Raw genomic sequence first — 20625 nt, 5'->3', positions numbered from 1 at the left:
CACAATTTAAGTTTTCACTTGATATTGTGTCTAAAAACGAGCCAAACAAGTGATCACTGCATAACTGGGATTTTGCATTGTGGATATGTATTGTTATTTCATTATTGTGTCAGCTGTGTCAAATGTGTCAAATGCAAGTGTTTTTTAGCATGCGTTTTATCTAGCCTTTTATCTAGATAGGAATCCTGGGCATGACATAGCCCCTCTGTGTCTCCTTGAAGTTATTTCTGTACGTGGACAAATTAAGAACGAGAATGTCCTCAGTGTGGGTAGCCAGAGTGCAAGAAGCCCAGTCGTGTTCTCCTCGCAGGAGTTGCCTCGCTGGTGGCGCACAAAATGCCACACAACCACGCTCAAAGGGCTACCCAGGCGGAAACTTTGTGGGCGTGCCTCGTTGGCGCAGTTAGGCAGCGCGTCAGTCTCATAATCTGAAGGTCGTGAGTTCGAGCCTCACACGGGGCAGCGTGACTTTTTAAGACCGGTTTGAGACATTTGCCCCATATCCCTTGCGCACATTGTCCCGGGCATCCACGGCCTGAGGGTCAGCGTGCCCTCCCTGGTGGTCTAGTGGCTAGGATTCGGCGCTCTCACCGCCGCGGCCCGGGTTCGATTCCCGGTCAGGGAATGCGCTTTTGATGTCCGTTTTGCCCTTTTCACCGGGTTCTGCGAAACGCTGGCTTCGAGGGCAAGGATCGCAACGCCTCCGGGAGGCAAAGCGCCACTGCCTCCGGGCCATCGACCTGAGGTTGGCCGGCAAAATTGCCTGCCCTCCGCCATCTGAGCAATCAGAGCCTGGGGTGTCCTCTGCTATACTGAGGCATGTTGACAAAGCACAGCAAACACCCAACGTGTTCGAGGACGGAGTAAAAACACAATCGAGCCAGCCGGGAGTCGAACCTAGAATCTTCTGATCCGTAGTCAGACGCGTTATCCATTGCGCCACTGGCCCCACGCAGGGCAACCATGCTTGGAGAAGACAGCTGGATTCTGGAGGTCGGCATGCAGAGCTGCCAAACTTCATCTCTATCAAAATGGGAAACAGGGTTGTCCTCCGCGTGCCTGTCGTCTTTGAAAAGGACGCTCACTCGGAAGAAACCACGAGAAACAGCACGGGGGCTCCAATAAGGGCAACAGAATGTCAGAAGTGGGATTCGAACCCACGCCTCCAGAGGAGACTGCGACCTGAACGCAGCGCCTTAGACCGCTCGGCCATCCTGACCCCCGCCGCTGGCCCGGACGAGCCCATTTGGCTCGTCAGCGAATGTTACGGTATATCTTTTGGAATGACTCCAGATTTTGTTGCCTTTATGTAGCTCATCTTTAATTCTGATTTATTTCTTCTTGACCACCTTGAAATGGTGATGAATGTGGATTTTTCGAAATGAGGAAGAATGTGCCCGAAGCCTTTCATTTGCCAAAAGGACACGCAACCCGTCTTCGTTTGCCCTGTAACGGATGCTGTCAAAGTGGTTTTGCATTTAAAGATCTTTTTCCCCTTTCTCATACTGCATTAGAACAAGGTCACAAAAAGAAATATCCATTCTCAGACCCTACTCGGTCTACATGAACGCGTCAGAAAAACACTTGATCAAAAGCAGATGATGCCATTATTGCAATTTAACAAAAAAGCGCCATCTTTGTACTTTTCACAGCCGTTTTTTATGGTCCACGTTTGCCTTCTAATGTAGACAACTGTTAACCATACGGCGGCGGGGCAGCCTTAAAAGAACCAGGGGTATTGTGTCTCGAGCACACAAGGCAAACAAGAGCTTCTCCAAGAGGTGAGTGCGAAGTACGGTTTACAGCCACAGGCAATGGCCGCGGAGCTTTTTCTTTAACAGATTCTAATATGTGGAACACGTCACCAACTTGCATCGGACGGTCTTTCAACTGTAGCACAATTTAAGTTTTCACTTGATATTGTGTCTAAAAACGAGCCAAACAAGTGATCACTGCATAACTGGGATTTTGCATTGTGGATATGTATTGTTATTTCATTATTGTGTCAGCTGTGTCAAATGTGTCAAATGCAAGTGTTTTTTAGCATGCGTTTTATCTAGCCTTTTATCTAGATAGGAATCCTGGGCATGACATAGCCCCTCTGTGTCTCCTTGAAGTTATTTCTGTACGTGGACAAATTAAGAACGAGAATGTCCTCAGTGTGGGTAGCCAGAGTGCAAGAAGCCCAGTCGTGTTCTCCTCGCAGGAGTTGCCTCGCTGGTGGCGTACAAAATGCCACACAACCACGCTCAAAGGGCTACCCAGGCGGAAACTTTGTGGGCGTGCCTCGTTGGCGCAGTTAGGCAGCGCGTCAGTCTCATAATCTGAAGGTCGTGAGTTCGAGCCTCACACGGGGCAGCGTGACTTTTTAAGACCGGTTTGAGACATTTGCCCCATATCCCTTGCGCACATTGTCCCGGGCATCCACGGCCTGAGGGTCAGCGTGCCCTCCCTGGTGGTCTAGTGGCTAGGATTCGGCGCTCTCACCGCCGCGGCCCGGGTTCGATTCCCGGTCAGGGAATGCGCTTTTGATGTCCGTTTTGCCCTTTTCACCGGGTTCTGCGAAACGCTGGCTTCGAGGGCAAGGATCGCAACGCCTCCGGGAGGCAAAGCGCCACTGCCTCCGGGCCATCGACCTGAGGTTGGCCGGCAAAATTGCCTGCCCTCCGCCATCTGAGCAATCAGAGCCTGGGGTGTCCTCTGCTATACTGAGGCATGTTGACAAAGCACAGCAAACACCCAACGTGTTCGAGGACGGAGTAAAAACACAATCGAGCCAGCCGGGAGTCGAACCTAGAATCTTCTGATCCGTAGTCAGACGCGTTATCCATTGCGCCACTGGCCCCACGCAGGGCAACCATGCTTGGAGAAGACAGCTGGATTCTGGAGGTCGGCATGCAGAGCTGCCAAACTTCATCTCTATCAAAATGGGAAACAGGGTTGTCCTCCGCGTGCCTGTCGTCTTTGAAAAGGACGCTCACTCGGAAGAAACCACGAGAAACAGCACGGGGGCTCCAATAAGGGCAACAGAATGTCAGAAGTGGGATTCGAACCCACGCCTCCAGAGGAGACTGCGACCTGAACGCAGCGCCTTAGACCGCTCGGCCATCCTGACCCCCGCCGCTGGCCCGGACGAGCCCATTTGGCTCGTCAGCGAATGTTACGGTATATCTTTTGGAATGACTCCAGATTTTGTTGCCTTCATGTAGCTCATCTTTAATTCTGATTTATTTCTTCTTGACCACCTTGAAATGGTGATGAATGTGGATTTTTCGAAATGAGGAAGAATGTGCCCGAAGCCTTTCATTTGCCAAAAGGACACGCAACCCGTCTTCGTTTGCCCTGTAACGGATGCTGTCAAAGTGGTTTTGCATTTAAAGATCTTTTTCCCCTTTCTCATACTGCATTAGAACAAGGTCACAAAAAGAAATATCCATTCTCAGACCCTACTCGGTCTACATGAACGCGTCAGAAAAACACTTGATCAAAAGCAGATGATGCCATTATTGCAATTTAACAAAAAAGCGCCATCTTTGTACTTTTCACAGCCGTTTTTTATGGTCCACGTTTGCCTTCTAATGTAGACAACTGTTAACCATACGGCGGCGGGGCAGCCTTAAAAGAACCAGGGGTATTGTGTCTCGAGCACACAAGGCAAACAAGAGCTTCTCCAAGAGGTGAGTGCGAAGTACGGTTTACAGCCACAGGCAATGGCCGCGGAGCTTTTTCTTTAACAGATTCTAATATGTGGAACACGTCACCAACTTGCATCGGACGGTCTTTCAACTGTAGCACAATTTAAGTTTTCACTTGATATTGTGTCTAAAAACGAGCCAAACAAGTGATCACTGCATAACTGGGATTTTGCATTGTGGATATGTATTGTTATTTCATTATTGTGTCAGCTGTGTCAAATGTGTCAAATGCAAGTGTTTTTTAGCATGCGTTTTATCTAGCCTTTTATCTAGATAGGAATCCTGGGCATGACATAGCCCCTCTGTGTCTCCTTGAAGTTATTTCTGTACGTGGACAAATTAAGAACGAGAATGTCCTCAGTGTGGGTAGCCAGAGTGCAAGAAGCCCAGTCGTGTTCTCCTCGCAGGAGTTGCCTCGCTGGTGGCGCACAAAATGCCACACAACCACGCTCAAAGGGCTACCCAGGCGGAAACTTTGTGGGCGTGCCTCGTTGGCGCAGTTAGGCAGCGCGTCAGTCTCATAATCTGAAGGTCGTTAGTTCGAGCCTCACACGGGGCAGCGTGACTTTTTACGACCGGTTTGAGACATTTGCCCCATATCCCTTGCGCACATTGTCCCGGGCATCCACGGCCTGAGGGTCAGCGTGCCCTCCCTGGTGGTCTAGTGGCTAGGATTCGGCGCTCTCACCGCCGCGGCCCGGGTTCGATTCCCGGTCAGGGAACGCGCTTTTGATGTCCGTTTTGCCCTTTTCACCGGGTTCTGCGAAACGCTGGCTTCGAGGGCAAGGATCGCAACGCCTCCGGGAGGCAAAGCGCCACTGCCTCCGGGCCATCGACCTGAGGTTGGCCGGCAAAATTGCCTGCCCTCCGCCATCTGAGCAATCAGAGCCTGGGGTGTCCTCTGCTATACTGAGGCATGTTGACAAAGCACAGCAAACACCCAACGTGTTCGAGGACGGAGTAAAAACACAATCAAGCCAGCCAGGAGTCGAACCTAGAATCTTCTGATCCGTAGTCAGACGCGTTATCCATTGCGCCACTGGCCCCACGCAGGGCAACCATGCTTGGAGAAGACAGCTGGATTCTGGAGGTCGGCATGCAGAGCTGCCAAACTTCATCTCTATCAAAATGGGAAACAGGGTTGTCCTCCGCGTGCCTGTCGTCTTTGAAAAGGACGCTCACTCGGAAGAAACCACGAGAAACAGCACGGGGGGCTCCAATAAGGGCAACAGAATGTCAGAAGTGGGATTCGAACCCACGCCTCCAGAGGAGACTGCGACCTGAACGCAGCGCCTTAGACCGCTCGGCCATCCTGACCCCCGCCGCTGGCCCGGACGAGCCCATTTGGCTCGTCAGCGAATGTTACGGTATATCTTTTGGAATGACTCCAGATTTTGTTGCCTTCATGTAGCTCATCTTTAATTCTGATTTATTTCTTCTTGACCACCTTGAAATGGTGATGAATGTAAATTTTTCGAAATGAGGAAGAATGTGCCCGAAGCCTTTCATTTGCCAAAAGGACACGCAACCCGTCTTCGTTTGCCCTGTAACGGATGCTGTCAAAGTGGTTTTGCATTTAAAGATCTTTTTCCCCTTTCTCATACTGCATTAGAACAAGGTCACAAAAAGAAATATAGCTGCAAGCAGCGATTAGCGGGGTTCAAGCGATCTGGGACCTTAAAGGGGTCATAGCGTGAAAATCTGACTTTTTCCAAGTGTAAGTGCTATAATTGGGTCCCCAGTGCTTATATCAACCTAGAAAACATGAAAAAGATAAAAAATAAAATAATCGAGAGCACAATTGAATTTCAATTACAACAAACCACCATCATTGTGATCAGTGTTTGCATTTCATCCACTCATTTGCATTTTAAAGGAAACACCCAAAAACTGCACAATTTTGCTCAGGCCTACAAAGTGTCAATTTTAACATGCTATAATAAATGATCTGTGGAGTATTTTGAGATAACACTTCACATACACACTCTGGGTACACAAACAATTTATTTTACATCTTTAAAAAATCTCATTATATGAACCTTTAAGACCTTTAAGGGCATGCCTGTTTAGATTTGCTGCATTGTTATCAAATATACTTAGAATATGAAATACTAACATGTTACCAATTAGGTAAATTTTCTGAAGAGAAAATTATGTGGTGCATGCTGTTGAAACAAAATGTTTCAAAAATTGTTAACATGAGACAAAACAGCCCACCACAATTTCTCTACGATGTTCTGATATAGAGATATAGGTCTCATATGGCTAATCTATAACACAGCAATGATGAAGAATAAGCTAAAACACATACATGCATTTACACACAGAAGCAGAAATGGCAGGGTTAGGAAATAAGACTTTGAAATAAATGACCAATCTCCATATGCTTGGTGTCCTTTAAGAGTTCATCAACCTATTTAAATGTTTATCCTATGTTCGAATGTCACATGACTGTTAAAACGGATACCGTCAGAATGATTGACGAAATGTTATTTTAACATAATAATACTGACTTCATAAAGTTAAATCATGCATCCATTGATGAAACCTGTGAACACAATTTCATTGAGTATACATTTTAAATACTAAATAATAATTTTAGCCAGCAGATGGCAGAAGATGACCTTCTGCCATCTGTTGGCTAAAATTATTGTTTTCCTTTTACAATTAATTTAACATAAAATTAGTATTGAATATTTAAAAGTAAATAAAGGTAGACACATTTTTAACTCAAATCCTGATAAGCATGCTCTTAAGTATATTAATGAGGGTCTGTGTTTCACACAGAGAGTATATATTTTTCATATAATCCTTTTATTGTGTTATTGTAAGAGAATACTAATTTATGGATTTGGAAACAATAAAGCAAAGTTACATATTTTAATAGAAACATTTTTAGGCTCTGTCATGTTAAATTGTCAAATAGTGGTATAGCTCTGCAATTATTTTCATGTGATTTTAGGCTGGGCCAATAAATAACTGATCCAGATATGTTTTCAATATCAAATTATGTCAATAACAAATGTCATGTTATTTAGTAGATTTGCAGCAGATTTGCTGGTGAGCATTTGTCTGTGTTACTTTCATAAAGTGCTGCTTTTTAGTTGGGTTCTAGCAGGTCATTTATGTGAATAATAACCAATTGCATTATCACATGAAGTTTTTGGTGCAATATTTGAAAAATAACATATAAAAATGTAACAACTTTGTATTATACATCATGTCAGGACACGTTTATGTCATGGAAGGTAGAATAGAATCCTAATGCTACTGATGTAAATAAATGGAGATAATGAAAAACTTTAATCCATATCTTTATGAGTTCCTTTAAACACACATGCTGCAATTCAGTCGTACAAATGGCACCTACACCAATGTGTGACATCACATGAAATCTATGCTTACAAAAGCAGGTATTCAAATTCATTACATTTTGTATTTGATATACCTTTACACACAGAGGACAGAAAAATGTACTGCGCTGATTTTATTGTTGTTGACTGAAAAAATTCTAGTAGTTTTGAAAAGTTGTTTTTGTAATTCAAAGCTAAACAACTAAAGGAATAAGACGTACAATTGGTGATAACAATTTGGCATTCATATTTGCTCACAGACTACAGGAAATTGTATTGCATTGGCTTTAGTGGTGTTGAGTGAAAAACCAAGTATTAGTTCACAAAATAGTTTTTTCATATAAACATAAACATATAGAGCAGTGGTTCTCTACTCCGTTTCTGGAGAACCACTGCTCTGCACATTTTGTATGTTTCTCTCATCTGACACAATCAGTTTAGTTAATAGAGATCTCTACTATTGTGCTGATTATGTGAAGCAGGTGTGTTGAGAACCACTGATCTAGAGAACTGTTTACTTTGCACACATTGTGTTAGATGCAAAGATTTTCAGAAAGATGAACTAAAAATCCTCACAGACACTTGGAAACATAAGACCAACAGTCCCATGAGTTTAGTTGTAATCACACACCATTAGGCTTGACTCGTACATGGTTAATACTGGTTGGCTGTTGAGTGGCATGTTTTCAAAGATAAATAATTATCCTCATAGACCATTATAAGAACCTGAAAGTAGATGTAATGTGCAAAATAACAAGTAGGTCAGACAAATATTTATGTGTCATATACATATGCTATAGTTATGGTTATTTGTTCTTAAGTTATAGCGCCACCTAATGGACAATCTCTGCAATTTTTTGCATGTGACCTCAGCTTGGGTCTATACATATGTGTACCAAGTTTCATGTTGATATCTCATTCCTATCATAAATGATAGCAATTTAAGTATTTGTGGCCCCGCCTCTTCGTACTTTTGACCGTAGTGTTGCGACGACGAGTGCAAAGTTCAACTTTTTTTTGATAATTATTGATATTCAGTGTCTAAGGAATATTCCAGCACTGGATTGGTTCAGATCGGTCAAAAAACCTAGGACTAGTTCGCAAAAGTAGGTTTAAGAGAAAATTATGAATATCTAACAAACGATTCGACTGAGACAAGTGCTTCTTGAGGAAAAGTTGTTCATTAAATGTAGCTCTATTAAATGATATAAAGATCTTGTTGATATCTGAAACACTGCATAATACACAATCACTTAAACATTGAAAAAACGTGATAGCGCCTCCCGGAGGCCGAATTTTTTCTTACTCTGCACAGACCTTCATGGCCAAGAGACAAACAGGTCCACCACGTTTCGTTTCGATCGGCCTCCGTTAACCCTGCCCAATAGCTGCTTTTTCTTGATTGGCCGATGGCGGCCATGTTTTTTGAGCTACGCGAAATTCCTTTCCCACACAGATAGTACCCTAGACCAAGAGCACCCGTGCCAAATCTCAAGTTGATCGGTCCCATATTTCTCTAGTTACAGCTCTTCAAAGTTGAAGTAGTGTTATAGCGCCAACTAGTGGTCAAGCGATGCAATTTTTTGCACGTGACCCCAGAATAGTCCGCTGTATATGTGTACCAAATTTGGTTTCGATACCTCTTTCCAATCCCAAGTTACAGCCATTGAAGTCCAAGAGGCTCCGCCCATTGGGGGCGTTTGGGCGTGGCTTGACGACGACGAGTATAAAGTTCAACTTTTTTTTGATAACTTTTCATATTCACACTCCAAGGAATATTACAGCACTGGAACGGTTCCGATCGGACAAAAAACCTAGGACTAGTTCGTTTTTATTTTTTTCGACAAAATCGAAAATAGCGAACAAATTTTCATGACGGAAATGAAATCGGAGATATACGTTTTGTTCGTCTTGACGCAAGGAATCCAGGGATATAAGACACTTGACATTTGGACAAGAATTCTGGGAGTTATGAGCATCAACGCGTTTGTTATCGCTATAGCGCCACCTATAGGCCAATCGGGTTGAAACTCTATCAACCTCTCCCCAAATTGGGTCCTACCATTTGGCCAAGTCTCAAGTCTCTAGGCCTTACGGTTTGGTCTGCACGATCCGTTTTACGGCAGAAGAAAAATAATAAAAAGAAAAAAATCCATACAAATACAATAGGGTTTCAGCCCTTCGGGCTTGAACCCCTAAATATCCATTCTCAGACCCTACTCGGTCTACATGAACGCGTCAGAAAAACACTTGATCAAAAGCAGATGATGCCATTATTGCAATTTAACAAAAAAGCGCCATCTTTGTACTTTTCACAGCCGTTTTTTATGGTCCACGTTTGCCTTCTAATGTAGACAACTGTTAACCATACGGCGGCGGGGCAGCCTTAAAAGAACCAGGGGTATTGTGTCTCGAGCACACAAGGCAAACAAGAGCTTCTCCAAGAGGTGAGTGCGAAGTACGGTTTACAGCCACAGGCAATGGCCGCGGAGCTTTTTCTTTAACAGATTCTAATATGTGGAACACGTCACCAACTTGCATCGGACGGTCTTTCAACTGTAGCACAATTTAAGTTTTCACTTGATATTGTGTCTAAAAACGAGCCAAACAAGTGATCACTGCATAACTGGGATTTTGCATTGTGGATATGTAACGTTATTTCATTATTGTGTCAGCTGTGTCAAATGTGTCAAATGCAAGTGTTTTTTAGCATGCGTTTTATCTAGCCTTTTATCTAGATAGGAATCCTGGGCATGACATAGCCCCTCTGTGTCTCCTTGAAGTTATTTCTGTACGTGGACAAATTAAGAACGAGAATGTCCTCAGTGTGGGTAGCCAGAGTGCAAGAAGCCCAGTCGTGTTCTCCTCGCAGGAGTTGCCTCGCTGGTGGCGCACAAAATGCCACACAACCACGCTCAAAGGGCTACCCAGGCGAAATCTTTGTGGGCGTGCCTCGTTGGCGCAGTTAGGCAGCGCGTCAGTCTCATAATCTGAAGGTCGTGAGTTCGAGCCTCACACGGGGCAGCGTGACTTTTTACGACCGGTTTGAGACATTTGCCCCATATCCCTTGCGCACATTGTCCTGGGCATCCACGGCCTGAGGGTCAGCGTGCCCTCCCTGGTGGTCTAGTGGCTAGGATTCGGCGCTCTCACCGCCGCGGCCCGGGTTCGATTCCCGGTCAGGGAACGCGCTTTTGATGTCCGTTTTGCCCTTTTCACCGGGTTCTGCGAAACGCTGGCTTCGAGGGCAAGGATCGCAGCGCCTCCGAGAGGCAAAGCGCCACTGCCTCCGGGCCATCGACCTGAGGTTGGCCGGCAAAATTGCCTGCCCTCCGCCATCTGAGCAATCAGAGCCTGGGGTGTCCTCTGCTATACTGAGGCATGTTGACAAAGCACAGCAAACACCCAACGTGTTCGAGGACGGAGTAAAAACACAATCGAGCCAGCCAGGAGTCGAACCTAGAATCTTCTGATCCGTAGTCAGACGCGTTATCCATTGCGCCACTGGCCCCACGCAGGGCAACCATGCTTGGAGAAGACAGCTGGATTCTGGAGGTCGGCATGCAGAGCTGCCAAACTTCATCTCTATCAAAATGGGAAACAGGGTTGTCCTCCGCGTGCCTGTCGTCTTTGAAAAGGACGCTCACTCGGAAGAAACCACGAGAAACAGCACGGGGGCTCCAATAAGGGCAACAGAATGTCAGAAGTGGGATTCGAACCCACGCCTCCAGAGGAGACTGCGACCTGAACGCAGCGCCTTAGACCGCTCGGCCATCCTGACCCCCGCCGCTGGCCCGGACGAGCCCATTTGGCTCGTCAGCGAATGTTACGGTATATCTTTTGGAATGACTCCAGATTTTGTTGCCTTTATGTAGCTCATCTTTAATTCTGATTTATTTCTTCTTGACCACCTTGAAATGGTGATGAATGTGGATTTTTCGAAATGAGGAAGAATGTGCCCGAAGCCTTTCATTTGCCAAAAGGACACGCAACCCGTCTTCGTTTGCCCTGTAACGGATGCTGTCAAAGTGGTTTTGCATTTAAAGATCTTTTTCCCCTTTCTCATACTGCATTAGAACAAGGTCACAAAAAGAAATATCCATTCTCAGACCCTACTCGGTCTACATGAACGCGTCAGAAAAACACTTGATCAAAAGCAGATGATGCCATTATTGCAATTTAACAAAAAAGCGCCATCTTTGTACTTTTCACAGCCGTTTTTTATGGTCCACGTTTGCCTTCTAATGTAGACAACTGTTAACCATACGGCGGCGGGGCAGCCTTAAAAGAACCAGGGGTATTGTGTCTCGAGCACACAAGGCAAACAAGAGCTTCTCCAAGAGGTGAGTGCGAAGTACGGTTTACAGCCACAGGCAATGGCCGCGGAGCTTTTTCTTTAACAGATTCTAATATGTGGAACACGTCACCAACTTGCATCGGACGGTCTTTCAACTGTAGCACAATTTAAGTTTTCACTTGATATTGTGTCTAAAAACGAGCCAAACAAGTGATCACTGCATAACTGGGATTTTGCATTGTGGATATGTATTGTTATTTCATTATTGTGTCAGCTGTGTCAAATGTGTCAAATGCAAGTGTTTTTTAGCATGCGTTTTATCTAGCCTTTTATCTAGATAGGAATCCTGGGCATGACATAGCCCCTCTGTGTCTCCTTGAAGTTATTTCTGTACGTGGACAAATTAAGAACGAGAATGTCCTCAGTGTGGGTAGCCAGAGTGCAAGAAGCCCAGTCGTGTTCTCCTCGCAGGAGTTGCCTCGCTGGTGGCGCACAAAATGCCACACAACCACGCTCAAAGGGCTACCCAGGCGGAAACTTTGTGGGCGTGCCTCGTTGGCGCAGTTAGGCAGCGCGTCAGTCTCATAATCTGAAGGTCGTGAGTTCGAGCCTCACACGGGGCAGCGTGACTTTTTAAGACCGGTTTGAGACATTTGCCCCATATCCCTTGCGCACATTGTCCCGGGCATCCACGGCCTGAGGGTCAGCGTGCCCTCCCTGGTGGTCTAGTGGCTAGGATTCGGCGCTCTCACCGCCGCGGCCCGGGTTCGATTCCCGGTCAGGGAACGCGCTTTTGATGTCCGTTTTGCCCTTTTCACCGGGTTCTGCGAAACGCTGGCTTCGAGGGCAAGGATCGCAACGCCTCCGGGAGGCAAAGCGCCACTGCCTCCGGGCCATCGACCTGAGGTTGGCCGGCAAAATTGCCTGCCCTCCGCCATCTGAGCAATCAGAGCCTGGGGTGTCCTCTGCTATACTGAGGCATGTTGACAAAGCACAGCAAACACCCAACGTGTTCGAGGACGGAGTAAAAACACAATCGAGCCAGCCAGGAGTCGAACCTAGAATCTTCTGATCCGTAGTCAGACGCGTTATCCATTGCGCCACTGGCCCCACGCAGGGCAACCATGCTTGGAGAAGACAGCTGGATTCTGGAGGTCGGCATGCAGAGCTGCCAAACTTCATCTCTATCAAAATGGGAAACAGGGTTGTCCTCCGCGTGCCTGTCGTCTTTGAAAAGGACGCTCACTCGGAAGAAACCACGAGAAACAGCACGGGGGGCTCCAATAAGGGCAACAGAATGTCAGAAGTGGGATTCGAACCCACGCCTCCAGAGGAGACTGCGACCTGAACGCAGCGCCTTAGACCGCTCGGCCATCCTGACCCCCGCCGCTGGCCCGGACGAGCCCATTTGGCTCGTCAGCGAATGTTACGGTATATCTTTTGGAATGACTCCAGATTTTGTTGCCTTCATGTAGCTCATCTTTAATTCTGATTTATTTCTTCTTGACCACCTTGAAATGGTGATGAATGTAAATTTTTCGAAATGAGGAAGAATGTGCCCGAAGCCTTTCATTTGCCAAAAGGACACGCAACCCGTCTTCGTTTGCCCTGTAACGGATGCTGTCAAAGTGGTTTTGCATTTAAAGATCTTTTTCCCCTTTCTCATACTGCATTAGAACAAGGTCACAAAAAGAAATATCCATTCTCAGACCCTACTCGGTCTACATGAACGCGTCAGAAAAACACTTGATCAAAAGCAGATGATGCCATTATTGCAATTTAACAAAAAAGCGCCATCTTTGTACTTTTCACAGCCGTTTTTTATGGTCCACGTTTGCCTTCTAATGTAGACAACTGTTAACCATACGGCGGCGGGGCAGCCTTAAAAGAACCAGGGGTATTGTGTCTCGAGCACACAAGGCAAACAAGAGCTTCTCCAAGAGGTGAGTGCGAAGTACGGTTTACAGCCACAGGCAATGGCCGCGGAGCTTTTTCTTTAACAGATTCTAATATGTGGAACACGTCACCAACTTGCATCGGACGGTCTTTCAACTGTAGCGCAATTTAAGTTTTCACTTGATATTGTGTCTAAAAACGAGCCAAACAAGTGATCACTGCATAACTGGGATTTTGCATTGTGGATATGTAACGTTATTTCATTATTGTGTCAGCTGTGTCAAATGTGTCAAATGCAAGTGTTTTTTAGCATGCGTTTTATCTAGCCTTTTATCTAGATAGGAATCCTGGGCATGACATAGCCCCTCTGTGTCTCCTTGAAGTTATTTCTGTACGTGGACAAATTAAGAACGAGAATGTCCTCAGTGTGGGTAGCCAGAGTGCAAGAAGCCCAGTCGTGTTCTCCTCGCAGGAGTTGCCTCGCTGGTGGCGCACAAAATGCCACACAACCACGCTCAAAGGGCTACCCAGGCGGAATCTTTGTGGGCGTGCCTCGTTGGCGCAGTTAGGCAGCGCGTCAGTCTCATAATCTGAAGGTCGTGAGTTCGAGCCTCACACGGGGCAGCGTGACTTTTTACGACCGGTTTGAGACATTTGCCCCATATCCCTTGCGCACATTGTCCTGGGCATCCACGGCCTGAGGGTCAGCGTGCCCTCCCTGGTGGTCTAGTGGCTAGGATTCGGCGCTCTCACCGCCGCGGCCCGGGTTCGATTCCCGGTCAGGGAACGCGCTTTTGATGTCCGTTTTGCCCTTTTCACCGGGTTCTGCGAAACGCTGGCTTCGAGGGCAAGGATCGCAGCGCCTCCGAGAGGCAAAGCGCCACTGCCTCCGGGCCATCGACCTGAGGTTGGCCGGCAAAATTGCCTGCCCTCCGCCATCTGAGCAATCAGAGCCTGGGGTGTCCTCTGCTATACTGAGGCATGTTGACAAAGCACAGCAAACACCCAACGTGTTCGAGGACGGAGTAAAAACACAATCGAGCCAGCCAGGAGTCGAACCTAGAATCTTCTGATCCGTAGTCAGACGCGTTATCCATTGCGCCACTGGCCCCACGCAGGGCAACCATGCTTGGAGAAGACAGCTGGATTCTGGAGGTCGGCATGCAGAGCTGCCAAACTTCATCTCTATCAAAATGGGAAACAGGGTTGTCCTCCGCGTGCCTGTCGTCTTTGAAAAGGACGCTCACTCGGAAGAAACCACGAGAAACAGCACGGGGGCTCCAATAAGGGCAACAGAATGTCAGAAGTGGTATTCGAACCCACGCCTCCAGAAGAGACTGCGACCTGAACGCAGCGCCTTAGACCGCTCGGCCATCCTGACCCCCGCCGCTGGCCCGGACGAGCCCATTTGGCTCGTCAGCGAATGTTACGGTATATCTTTTGGAATGACTCCAGATTTTGTTGCCTTTATGTAGCTCATCTTTAATTCTGATTTATTTCTTCTTGACCACCTTGAAATGGTGATGAATGTGGATTTTTCGAAATGAGGAAGAATGTGCCCGAAGCCTTTCATTTGCCAAAAGGACACGCAACCCGTCTTCGTTTGCCCTGTAACGGATGCTGTCAAAGTGGTTTTGCATTTAAAGATCTTTTTCCCCTTTCTCATACTGCATTAGAACAAGGTCACAAAAAGAAATATCCATTCTCAGACCCTACTCGGTCTACATGAACGCGTCAGAAAAACACTTGATCAAAAGCAGATGATGCCATTATTGCAATTTAACAAAAAAGCGCCATCTTTGTACTTTTCACAGCCGTTTTTTATGGTCCACGTTTGCCTTCTAATGTAGACAACTGTTAACCATACGGCGGCGGGGCAGCCTTAAAAGAACCAGGGGTATTGTGTCTCGAGCACACAAGGCAAACAAGAGCTTCTCCAAGAGGTGAGTGCGAAGTACGGTTTACAGCCACAGGCAATGGCCGCGGAGCTTTTTCTTTAACAGATTCTAATATGTGGAACACGTCACCAACTTGCATCGGACGGTCTTTCAACTGTAGCACAATTTAAGTTTTCACTTGATATTGTGTCTAAAAACGAGCCAAACAAGTGATCACTGCATAACTGGGATTTTGCATTGTGGATATGTATTGTTATTTCATTATTGTGTCAGCTGTGTCAAATGTGTCAAATGCAAGTGTTTTTTAGCATGCGTTTTATCTAGCCTTTTATCTAGATAGGAATCCTGGGCATGACATAGCCCCTCTGTGTCTCCTTGAAGTTATTTCTGTACGTGGACAAATTAAGAACGAGAATGTCCTCAGTGTGGGTAGCCAGAGTGCAAGAAGCCCAGTCGTGTTCTCCTCGCAGGAGTTGCCTCGCTGGTGGCGCACAAAATGCCACACAACCACGCTCAAAGGGCTACCCAGGCGGAAACTTTGTGGGCGTGCCTCGTTGGCGCAGTTAGGCAGCGCGTCAGTCTCATAATCTGAAGGTCGTGAGTTCGAGCCTCACACGGGGCAGCGTGACTTTTTAAGACCGGTTTGAGACATTTGCCCCATATCCCTTGCGCACATTGTCCCGGGCATCCACGGCCTGAGGGTCAGCGTGCCCTCCCTGGTGGTCTAGTGGCTAGGATTCGGCGCTCTCACCGCCGCGGCCCGGGTTCGATTCCCGGTCAGGGAACGCGCTTTTGATGTCCGTTTTGCCCTTTTCACCGGGTTCTGCGAAACGCTGGCTTCGAGGGCAAGGATCGCAACGCCTCCGGGAGGCAAAGCGCCACTGCCTCCGGGCCATCGACCTGAGGTTGGCCGGCAAAATTGCCTGCCCTCCGCCATCTGAGCAATCAGAGCCTGGGGTGTCCTCTGCTATACTGAGGCATGTTGACAAAGCACAGCAAACACCCAACGTGTTCGAGGACGGAGTAAAAACACAATCGAGCCAGCCAGGAGTCGAACCTAGAATCTTCTGATCCGTAGTCAGACGCGTTATCCATTGCGCCACTGGCCCCACGCAGGGCAACCATGCTTGGAGAAGACAGCTGGATTCTGGAGGTCGGCATGCAGAGCTGCCAAACTTCATCTCTATCAAAATGGGAAACAGGGTTGTCCTCCGCGTGCTTGTCGTCTTTGAAAAGGACGCTCACTCGGAAGAAACCACGAGAAACAGCACGGGGGGCTCCAATAAGGGCAACAGAATGTCAGAAGTGGTATTCGAACCCACGCCTCCAGAAGAGACTGCGACCTGAACGCAGCGCCTTAGACCGCTCGGCCATCCTGACCCCCGCCGCTGGCCCGGACGAGCCCATTTGGCTCGTCAGCGAATGTTACGGTATATCTTTTGGAATGACTCCAGATTTTGTTGCCTTTATGTAGCTCATCTTTAATTCTGATTTATTTCTTCTTGACCACCTTGAAATGGTGATGAATGTGGATTTTTCGAAATGAGGAAGAATGTGCCCGAAGCCTTTCATTTGCCAAAAGGACACGCAACCCGTCTTCGTTTGCCCTGTAACGGATGCTGTCAAAGTGGTTTTGCATTTAAAGATCTTTTTCCCCTTTCTCATACTGCATTAGAACAAGGTCACAAAAAGAAATATCCATTCTCAGACCCTACTCGGTCTACATGAACGCGTCAGAAAAACACTTGATCAAAAGCAGATGATGCCATTATTGCAATTTAACAAAAAAGCGCCATCTTTGTACTTTTCACAGCCGTTTTTTATGGTCCACGTTTGCCTTCTAATGTAGACAACTGTTAACCATACGGCGGCGGGGCAGCCTTAAAAGAACCAGGGGTATTGTGTCTCGAGCACACAAGGCAAACAAGAGCTTCTCCAAGAGGTGAGTGCGAAGTACGGTTTACAGCCACAGGCAATGGCCGCGGAGCTTTTTCTTTAACAGATTCTAATATGTGGAACACGTCACCAACTTGCATCGGACGGTCTTTCAACTGTAGCACAATTTAAGTTTTCACTTGATATTGTGTCTAAAAACGAGCCAAACAAGTGATCACTGCATAACTGGGATTTTGCATTGTGGATATGTATTGTTATTTCATTATTGTGTCAGCTGTGTCAAATGTGTCAAATGCAAGTGTTTTTTAGCATGCGTTTTATCTAGCCTTTTATCTAGATAGGAATCCTGGGCATGACATAGCCCCTCTGTGTCTCCTTGAAGTTATTTCTGTACGTGGACAAATTAAGAACGAGAATGTCCTCAGTGTGGGTAGCCAGAGTGCAAGAAGCCCAGTCGTGTTCTCCTCGCAGGAGTTGCCTCGCTGGTGGCGCACAAAATGCCACACAACCACGCTCAAAGGGCTACCCAGGCGGAAACTTTGTGGGCGTGCCTCGTTGGCGCAGTTAGGCAGCGCGTCAGTCTCATAATCTGAAGGTCGTGAGTTCGAGCCTCACACGGGGCAGCGTGACTTTTTAAGACCGGTTTGAGACATTTGCCCCATATCCCTTGCGCACATTGTCCCGGGCATCCACGGCCTGAGGGTCAGCGTGCCCTCCCTGGTGGTCTAGTGGCTAGGATTCGGCGCTCTCACCGCCGCGGCCCGGGTTCGATTCCCGGTCAGGGAACGCGCTTTTGATGTCCGTTTTGCCCTTTTCACCGGGTTCTGCGAAACGCTGGCTTCGAGGGCAAGGATCGCAACGCCTCCGGGAGGCAAAGCGCCACTGCCTCCGGGCCATCGACCTGAGGTTGGCCGGCAAAATTGCCTGCCCTCCGCCATCTGAGCAATCAGAGCCTGGGGTGTCCTCTGCTATACTGAGGCATGTTGACAAAGCACAGCAAACACCCAACGTGTTCGAGGAAGGAGTAAAAACACAATCGAGCCAGCCAAGAGTCCAACCTAGAATCTTCTGATCCGTAGTCAGACGCGTTATCCATTGCGCCACTGGCCCCACGCAGGGCAACCATGCTTGGAGAAGACAGCTGGATTCTGGAGGTCGGCATGCAGAGCTGCCAAACTTCATCTCTATCAAAATGGGAAACAGGGTTGTCCTCCGCGTGCCTGTCGTCTTTGAAAAGGACGCTCACTCGGAAGAAACCACGAGAAACAGCACGGGGGCTCCAATAAGGGCAACAGAATGTCAGAAGTGGGATTCGAACCCACGCCTCCAGAGGAGACTGCGACCTGAACGCAGCGCCTTAGACCGCTCGGCCATCCTGACCCCTGCCGCTGGCCCGGACGAGCCCATTTGGCTCGTCAGCGAATGTTACGGTATATCTTTTGGAATGACTCCAGATTTTGTTGCCTTCATGTAGCTCATCTTTAATTCTGATTTATTTCTTCTTGACCACCTTGAAATGGTGATGAATGTGGATTTTTCGAAATGAGGAAGAATGTGCCCGAAGCCTTTCATTTGCCAAAAGGACACGCAACCCGTCTTCGTTTGCCCTGTAACGGATGCTGTCAAAGTGGTTTTGCATTTAAAGATCTTTTTCCCCTTTCTCATACTGCATTAGAACAAGGTCACAAAAAGAAATATCCATTCTCAGACCCTACTCGGTCTACATGAACGCGTCAGAAAAACACTTGATCAAAAGCAGATGATGCCATTATTGCAATTTAACAAAAAAGCGCCATCTTTGTACTTTTCACAGCCGTTTTTTATGGTCCACGTTTGCCTTCTAATGTAGACAACTGTTAACCATACGGCGGCGGGGCAGCCTTAAAAGAACCAGGGGTATTGTGTCTCGAGCACACAAGGCAAACAAGAGCTTCTCCAAGAGGTGAGTGCGAAGTACGGTTTACAGCCACAGGCAATGGCCGCGGAGCTTTTTCTTTAACAGATTCTAATATGTGGAACACGTCACCAACTTGCATCGGACGGTCTTTCAACTGTAGCGCAATTTAAGTTTTCACTTGATATTGTGTCTAAAAACGAGCCAAACAAGTGATCACTGCATAACTGGGATTTTGCATTGTGGATATGTAACGTTATTTCATTATTGTGTCAGCTGTGTCAAATGTGTCAAATGCAAGTGTTTTTTAGCATGCGTTTTATCTAGCCTTTTATCTAGATAGGAATCCTGGGCATGACATAGCCCCTCTGTGTCTCCTTGAAGTTATTTCTGTACGTGGACAAATTAAGAACGAGAATGTCCTCAGTGTGGGTAGCCAGAGTGCAAGAAGCCCAGTCGTGTTCTCCTCGCAGGAGTTGCCTCGCTGGTGGCGCACAAAATGCCACACAACCACGCTCAAAGGGCTACCCAGGCGGAATCTTTGTGGGCGTGCCTCGTTGGCGCAGTTAGGCAGCGCGTCAGTCTCATAATCTGAAGGTCGTGAGTTCGAGCCTCACACGGGGCAGCGTGACTTTTTACGACCGGTTTGAGACATTTGCCCCATATCCCTTGCGCACATTGTCCCGGGCATCCACGGCCTGAGGGTCAGCGTGCCCTCCCTGGTGGTCTAGTGGCTAGGATTCGGCGCTCTCACCGCCGCGGCCCGGGTTCGATTCCCGGTCAGGGAACGCGCTTTTGATGTCCGTTTTGCCCTTTTCACCGGGTTCTGCGAAACGCTGGCTTCGAGGGCAAGGATCGCAGCGCCTCCGGGAGGCAAAGCGCCACTGCCTCCGGGCCATCGACCTGAGGTTGGCCGGCAAAATTGCCTGCCCTCCGCCATCTGAGCAATCAGAGCCTGGGGTGTCCTCTGCTATACTGAGGCATGTTGACAAAGCACAGCAAACACCCAACGTGTTCGAGGACGGAGTAAAAACAAAATCGAGCCAGCCAGGAGTCGAACCTAGAATCTTCTGATCCGTAGTCAGACGCGTTATCCATTGCGCCACTGGCCCCACGCAGGGCAACCATGCTTGGAGAAGACAGCTGGATTCTGGAGGTCGGCATGCAGAGCTGCCAAACTTCATCTCTATCAAAATGGGAAACAGCGTTGTCCTCCGCGTGCCTGTCGTCTTTGAAAAGGACGCTCACTCGGAAGAAACCACGAGAAACAGCACGGGGGGCTCCAATAAGGGCAACAGAATGTCTGAAGTGGGATTCGAACCCACGCCTCCAGAGGAGACTGCGACCTGAACGCAGCGCCTTAGACCGCTCGGCCATCCTGACCCCCGCCGCTGGCCCGGACGAGCCCATTTGGCTCGTCAGCTAATGTTACGGTATATCTTTTGGAATGACTCCAGATTTTGTTGCCTTCATGTAGCTCATCTTTAATTCTGATTTATTTCTTCTTGACCACCTTGAAATGGTGATGAATGTAAATTTTTCGAAATGAGGAAGAATGTGCCCGAAGCCTTTCATTTGCCAAAAGGACACGCAACCCGTCTTCGTTTGCCCTGTAACGGATGCTGTCAAAGTGGTTTTGCATTTAAAGATCTTTTTCCCCTTTCTCATACTGCATTAGAACAAGGTCACAAAAAGA

At 47.5% G+C, this 20625-nt stretch overlaps 35 non-coding genes across 35 annotated transcripts; 18 read left to right on the top strand and 17 right to left on the bottom strand.

The window, feature by feature from the left end:
- The first annotated feature begins 388 nt into the window (after positions 1-388).
- Positions 389-462, top strand: trnam-cau (transfer RNA methionine (anticodon CAU)). The gene has a single exon. It is a non-coding gene; the product is annotated as a tRNA-Met (tRNA).
- A 91-nt stretch (positions 463-553) lies between these two features.
- trnae-cuc (transfer RNA glutamic acid (anticodon CUC)) lies at positions 554-625 on the top strand. Its single transcript has one exon. It is a non-coding gene; the product is annotated as a tRNA-Glu (tRNA).
- A 251-nt stretch (positions 626-876) lies between these two features.
- On the bottom strand, positions 877-949 carry trnar-acg (transfer RNA arginine (anticodon ACG)). The gene has a single exon. It is a non-coding gene; the product is annotated as a tRNA-Arg (tRNA).
- Positions 950-1136: 187 nt separating this feature from the next.
- Positions 1137-1219, bottom strand: trnal-cag (transfer RNA leucine (anticodon CAG)). Its single transcript has one exon. It is a non-coding gene; the product is annotated as a tRNA-Leu (tRNA).
- Positions 1220-2284: 1065 nt separating this feature from the next.
- On the top strand, positions 2285-2358 carry trnam-cau (transfer RNA methionine (anticodon CAU)). Its single transcript has one exon. It is a non-coding gene; the product is annotated as a tRNA-Met (tRNA).
- A 91-nt stretch (positions 2359-2449) lies between these two features.
- On the top strand, positions 2450-2521 carry trnae-cuc (transfer RNA glutamic acid (anticodon CUC)). The gene has a single exon. It is a non-coding gene; the product is annotated as a tRNA-Glu (tRNA).
- Positions 2522-2772: 251 nt separating this feature from the next.
- On the bottom strand, positions 2773-2845 carry trnar-acg (transfer RNA arginine (anticodon ACG)). The gene has a single exon. It is a non-coding gene; the product is annotated as a tRNA-Arg (tRNA).
- Positions 2846-3032: 187 nt separating this feature from the next.
- trnal-cag (transfer RNA leucine (anticodon CAG)) lies at positions 3033-3115 on the bottom strand. The gene has a single exon. It is a non-coding gene; the product is annotated as a tRNA-Leu (tRNA).
- Positions 3116-4180: 1065 nt separating this feature from the next.
- Positions 4181-4254, top strand: trnam-cau (transfer RNA methionine (anticodon CAU)). Its single transcript has one exon. It is a non-coding gene; the product is annotated as a tRNA-Met (tRNA).
- A 91-nt stretch (positions 4255-4345) lies between these two features.
- On the top strand, positions 4346-4417 carry trnae-cuc (transfer RNA glutamic acid (anticodon CUC)). Its single transcript has one exon. It is a non-coding gene; the product is annotated as a tRNA-Glu (tRNA).
- Positions 4418-4668: 251 nt separating this feature from the next.
- trnar-acg (transfer RNA arginine (anticodon ACG)) lies at positions 4669-4741 on the bottom strand. The gene has a single exon. It is a non-coding gene; the product is annotated as a tRNA-Arg (tRNA).
- A 188-nt stretch (positions 4742-4929) lies between these two features.
- Positions 4930-5012, bottom strand: trnal-cag (transfer RNA leucine (anticodon CAG)). The gene has a single exon. It is a non-coding gene; the product is annotated as a tRNA-Leu (tRNA).
- Positions 5013-9998: 4986 nt separating this feature from the next.
- Positions 9999-10072, top strand: trnam-cau (transfer RNA methionine (anticodon CAU)). The gene has a single exon. It is a non-coding gene; the product is annotated as a tRNA-Met (tRNA).
- A 91-nt stretch (positions 10073-10163) lies between these two features.
- Positions 10164-10235, top strand: trnae-cuc (transfer RNA glutamic acid (anticodon CUC)). The gene has a single exon. It is a non-coding gene; the product is annotated as a tRNA-Glu (tRNA).
- A 251-nt stretch (positions 10236-10486) lies between these two features.
- Positions 10487-10559, bottom strand: trnar-acg (transfer RNA arginine (anticodon ACG)). The gene has a single exon. It is a non-coding gene; the product is annotated as a tRNA-Arg (tRNA).
- Positions 10560-10746: 187 nt separating this feature from the next.
- trnal-cag (transfer RNA leucine (anticodon CAG)) lies at positions 10747-10829 on the bottom strand. The gene has a single exon. It is a non-coding gene; the product is annotated as a tRNA-Leu (tRNA).
- Positions 10830-11894: 1065 nt separating this feature from the next.
- Positions 11895-11968, top strand: trnam-cau (transfer RNA methionine (anticodon CAU)). The gene has a single exon. It is a non-coding gene; the product is annotated as a tRNA-Met (tRNA).
- Positions 11969-12059: 91 nt separating this feature from the next.
- On the top strand, positions 12060-12131 carry trnae-cuc (transfer RNA glutamic acid (anticodon CUC)). Its single transcript has one exon. It is a non-coding gene; the product is annotated as a tRNA-Glu (tRNA).
- A 251-nt stretch (positions 12132-12382) lies between these two features.
- trnar-acg (transfer RNA arginine (anticodon ACG)) lies at positions 12383-12455 on the bottom strand. The gene has a single exon. It is a non-coding gene; the product is annotated as a tRNA-Arg (tRNA).
- A 188-nt stretch (positions 12456-12643) lies between these two features.
- Positions 12644-12726, bottom strand: trnal-cag (transfer RNA leucine (anticodon CAG)). Its single transcript has one exon. It is a non-coding gene; the product is annotated as a tRNA-Leu (tRNA).
- A 1065-nt stretch (positions 12727-13791) lies between these two features.
- trnam-cau (transfer RNA methionine (anticodon CAU)) lies at positions 13792-13865 on the top strand. Its single transcript has one exon. It is a non-coding gene; the product is annotated as a tRNA-Met (tRNA).
- Positions 13866-13956: 91 nt separating this feature from the next.
- trnae-cuc (transfer RNA glutamic acid (anticodon CUC)) lies at positions 13957-14028 on the top strand. Its single transcript has one exon. It is a non-coding gene; the product is annotated as a tRNA-Glu (tRNA).
- Positions 14029-14279: 251 nt separating this feature from the next.
- On the bottom strand, positions 14280-14352 carry trnar-acg (transfer RNA arginine (anticodon ACG)). The gene has a single exon. It is a non-coding gene; the product is annotated as a tRNA-Arg (tRNA).
- A 187-nt stretch (positions 14353-14539) lies between these two features.
- On the bottom strand, positions 14540-14622 carry trnal-cag (transfer RNA leucine (anticodon CAG)). The gene has a single exon. It is a non-coding gene; the product is annotated as a tRNA-Leu (tRNA).
- A 1065-nt stretch (positions 14623-15687) lies between these two features.
- trnam-cau (transfer RNA methionine (anticodon CAU)) lies at positions 15688-15761 on the top strand. Its single transcript has one exon. It is a non-coding gene; the product is annotated as a tRNA-Met (tRNA).
- A 91-nt stretch (positions 15762-15852) lies between these two features.
- Positions 15853-15924, top strand: trnae-cuc (transfer RNA glutamic acid (anticodon CUC)). The gene has a single exon. It is a non-coding gene; the product is annotated as a tRNA-Glu (tRNA).
- A 251-nt stretch (positions 15925-16175) lies between these two features.
- trnar-acg (transfer RNA arginine (anticodon ACG)) lies at positions 16176-16248 on the bottom strand. The gene has a single exon. It is a non-coding gene; the product is annotated as a tRNA-Arg (tRNA).
- Positions 16249-16436: 188 nt separating this feature from the next.
- On the bottom strand, positions 16437-16519 carry trnal-cag (transfer RNA leucine (anticodon CAG)). The gene has a single exon. It is a non-coding gene; the product is annotated as a tRNA-Leu (tRNA).
- Positions 16520-17584: 1065 nt separating this feature from the next.
- trnam-cau (transfer RNA methionine (anticodon CAU)) lies at positions 17585-17658 on the top strand. Its single transcript has one exon. It is a non-coding gene; the product is annotated as a tRNA-Met (tRNA).
- A 91-nt stretch (positions 17659-17749) lies between these two features.
- trnae-cuc (transfer RNA glutamic acid (anticodon CUC)) lies at positions 17750-17821 on the top strand. The gene has a single exon. It is a non-coding gene; the product is annotated as a tRNA-Glu (tRNA).
- Positions 17822-18332: 511 nt separating this feature from the next.
- trnal-cag (transfer RNA leucine (anticodon CAG)) lies at positions 18333-18415 on the bottom strand. Its single transcript has one exon. It is a non-coding gene; the product is annotated as a tRNA-Leu (tRNA).
- A 1065-nt stretch (positions 18416-19480) lies between these two features.
- On the top strand, positions 19481-19554 carry trnam-cau (transfer RNA methionine (anticodon CAU)). Its single transcript has one exon. It is a non-coding gene; the product is annotated as a tRNA-Met (tRNA).
- A 91-nt stretch (positions 19555-19645) lies between these two features.
- Positions 19646-19717, top strand: trnae-cuc (transfer RNA glutamic acid (anticodon CUC)). Its single transcript has one exon. It is a non-coding gene; the product is annotated as a tRNA-Glu (tRNA).
- A 251-nt stretch (positions 19718-19968) lies between these two features.
- Positions 19969-20041, bottom strand: trnar-acg (transfer RNA arginine (anticodon ACG)). Its single transcript has one exon. It is a non-coding gene; the product is annotated as a tRNA-Arg (tRNA).
- A 188-nt stretch (positions 20042-20229) lies between these two features.
- Positions 20230-20312, bottom strand: trnal-cag (transfer RNA leucine (anticodon CAG)). Its single transcript has one exon. It is a non-coding gene; the product is annotated as a tRNA-Leu (tRNA).
- Between the last annotated feature and the right edge of the window lie 313 nt (positions 20313-20625).

The sequence above is a fragment of the Paramisgurnus dabryanus genome, chromosome 13 (genome assembly GCF_030506205.2).
Source record: "Paramisgurnus dabryanus chromosome 13, PD_genome_1.1, whole genome shotgun sequence".
Lineage (NCBI taxonomy): Eukaryota > Metazoa > Chordata > Actinopteri > Cypriniformes > Cobitidae > Paramisgurnus > Paramisgurnus dabryanus.
This window is presented reverse-complemented; position numbering and strand designations above follow the sequence as displayed.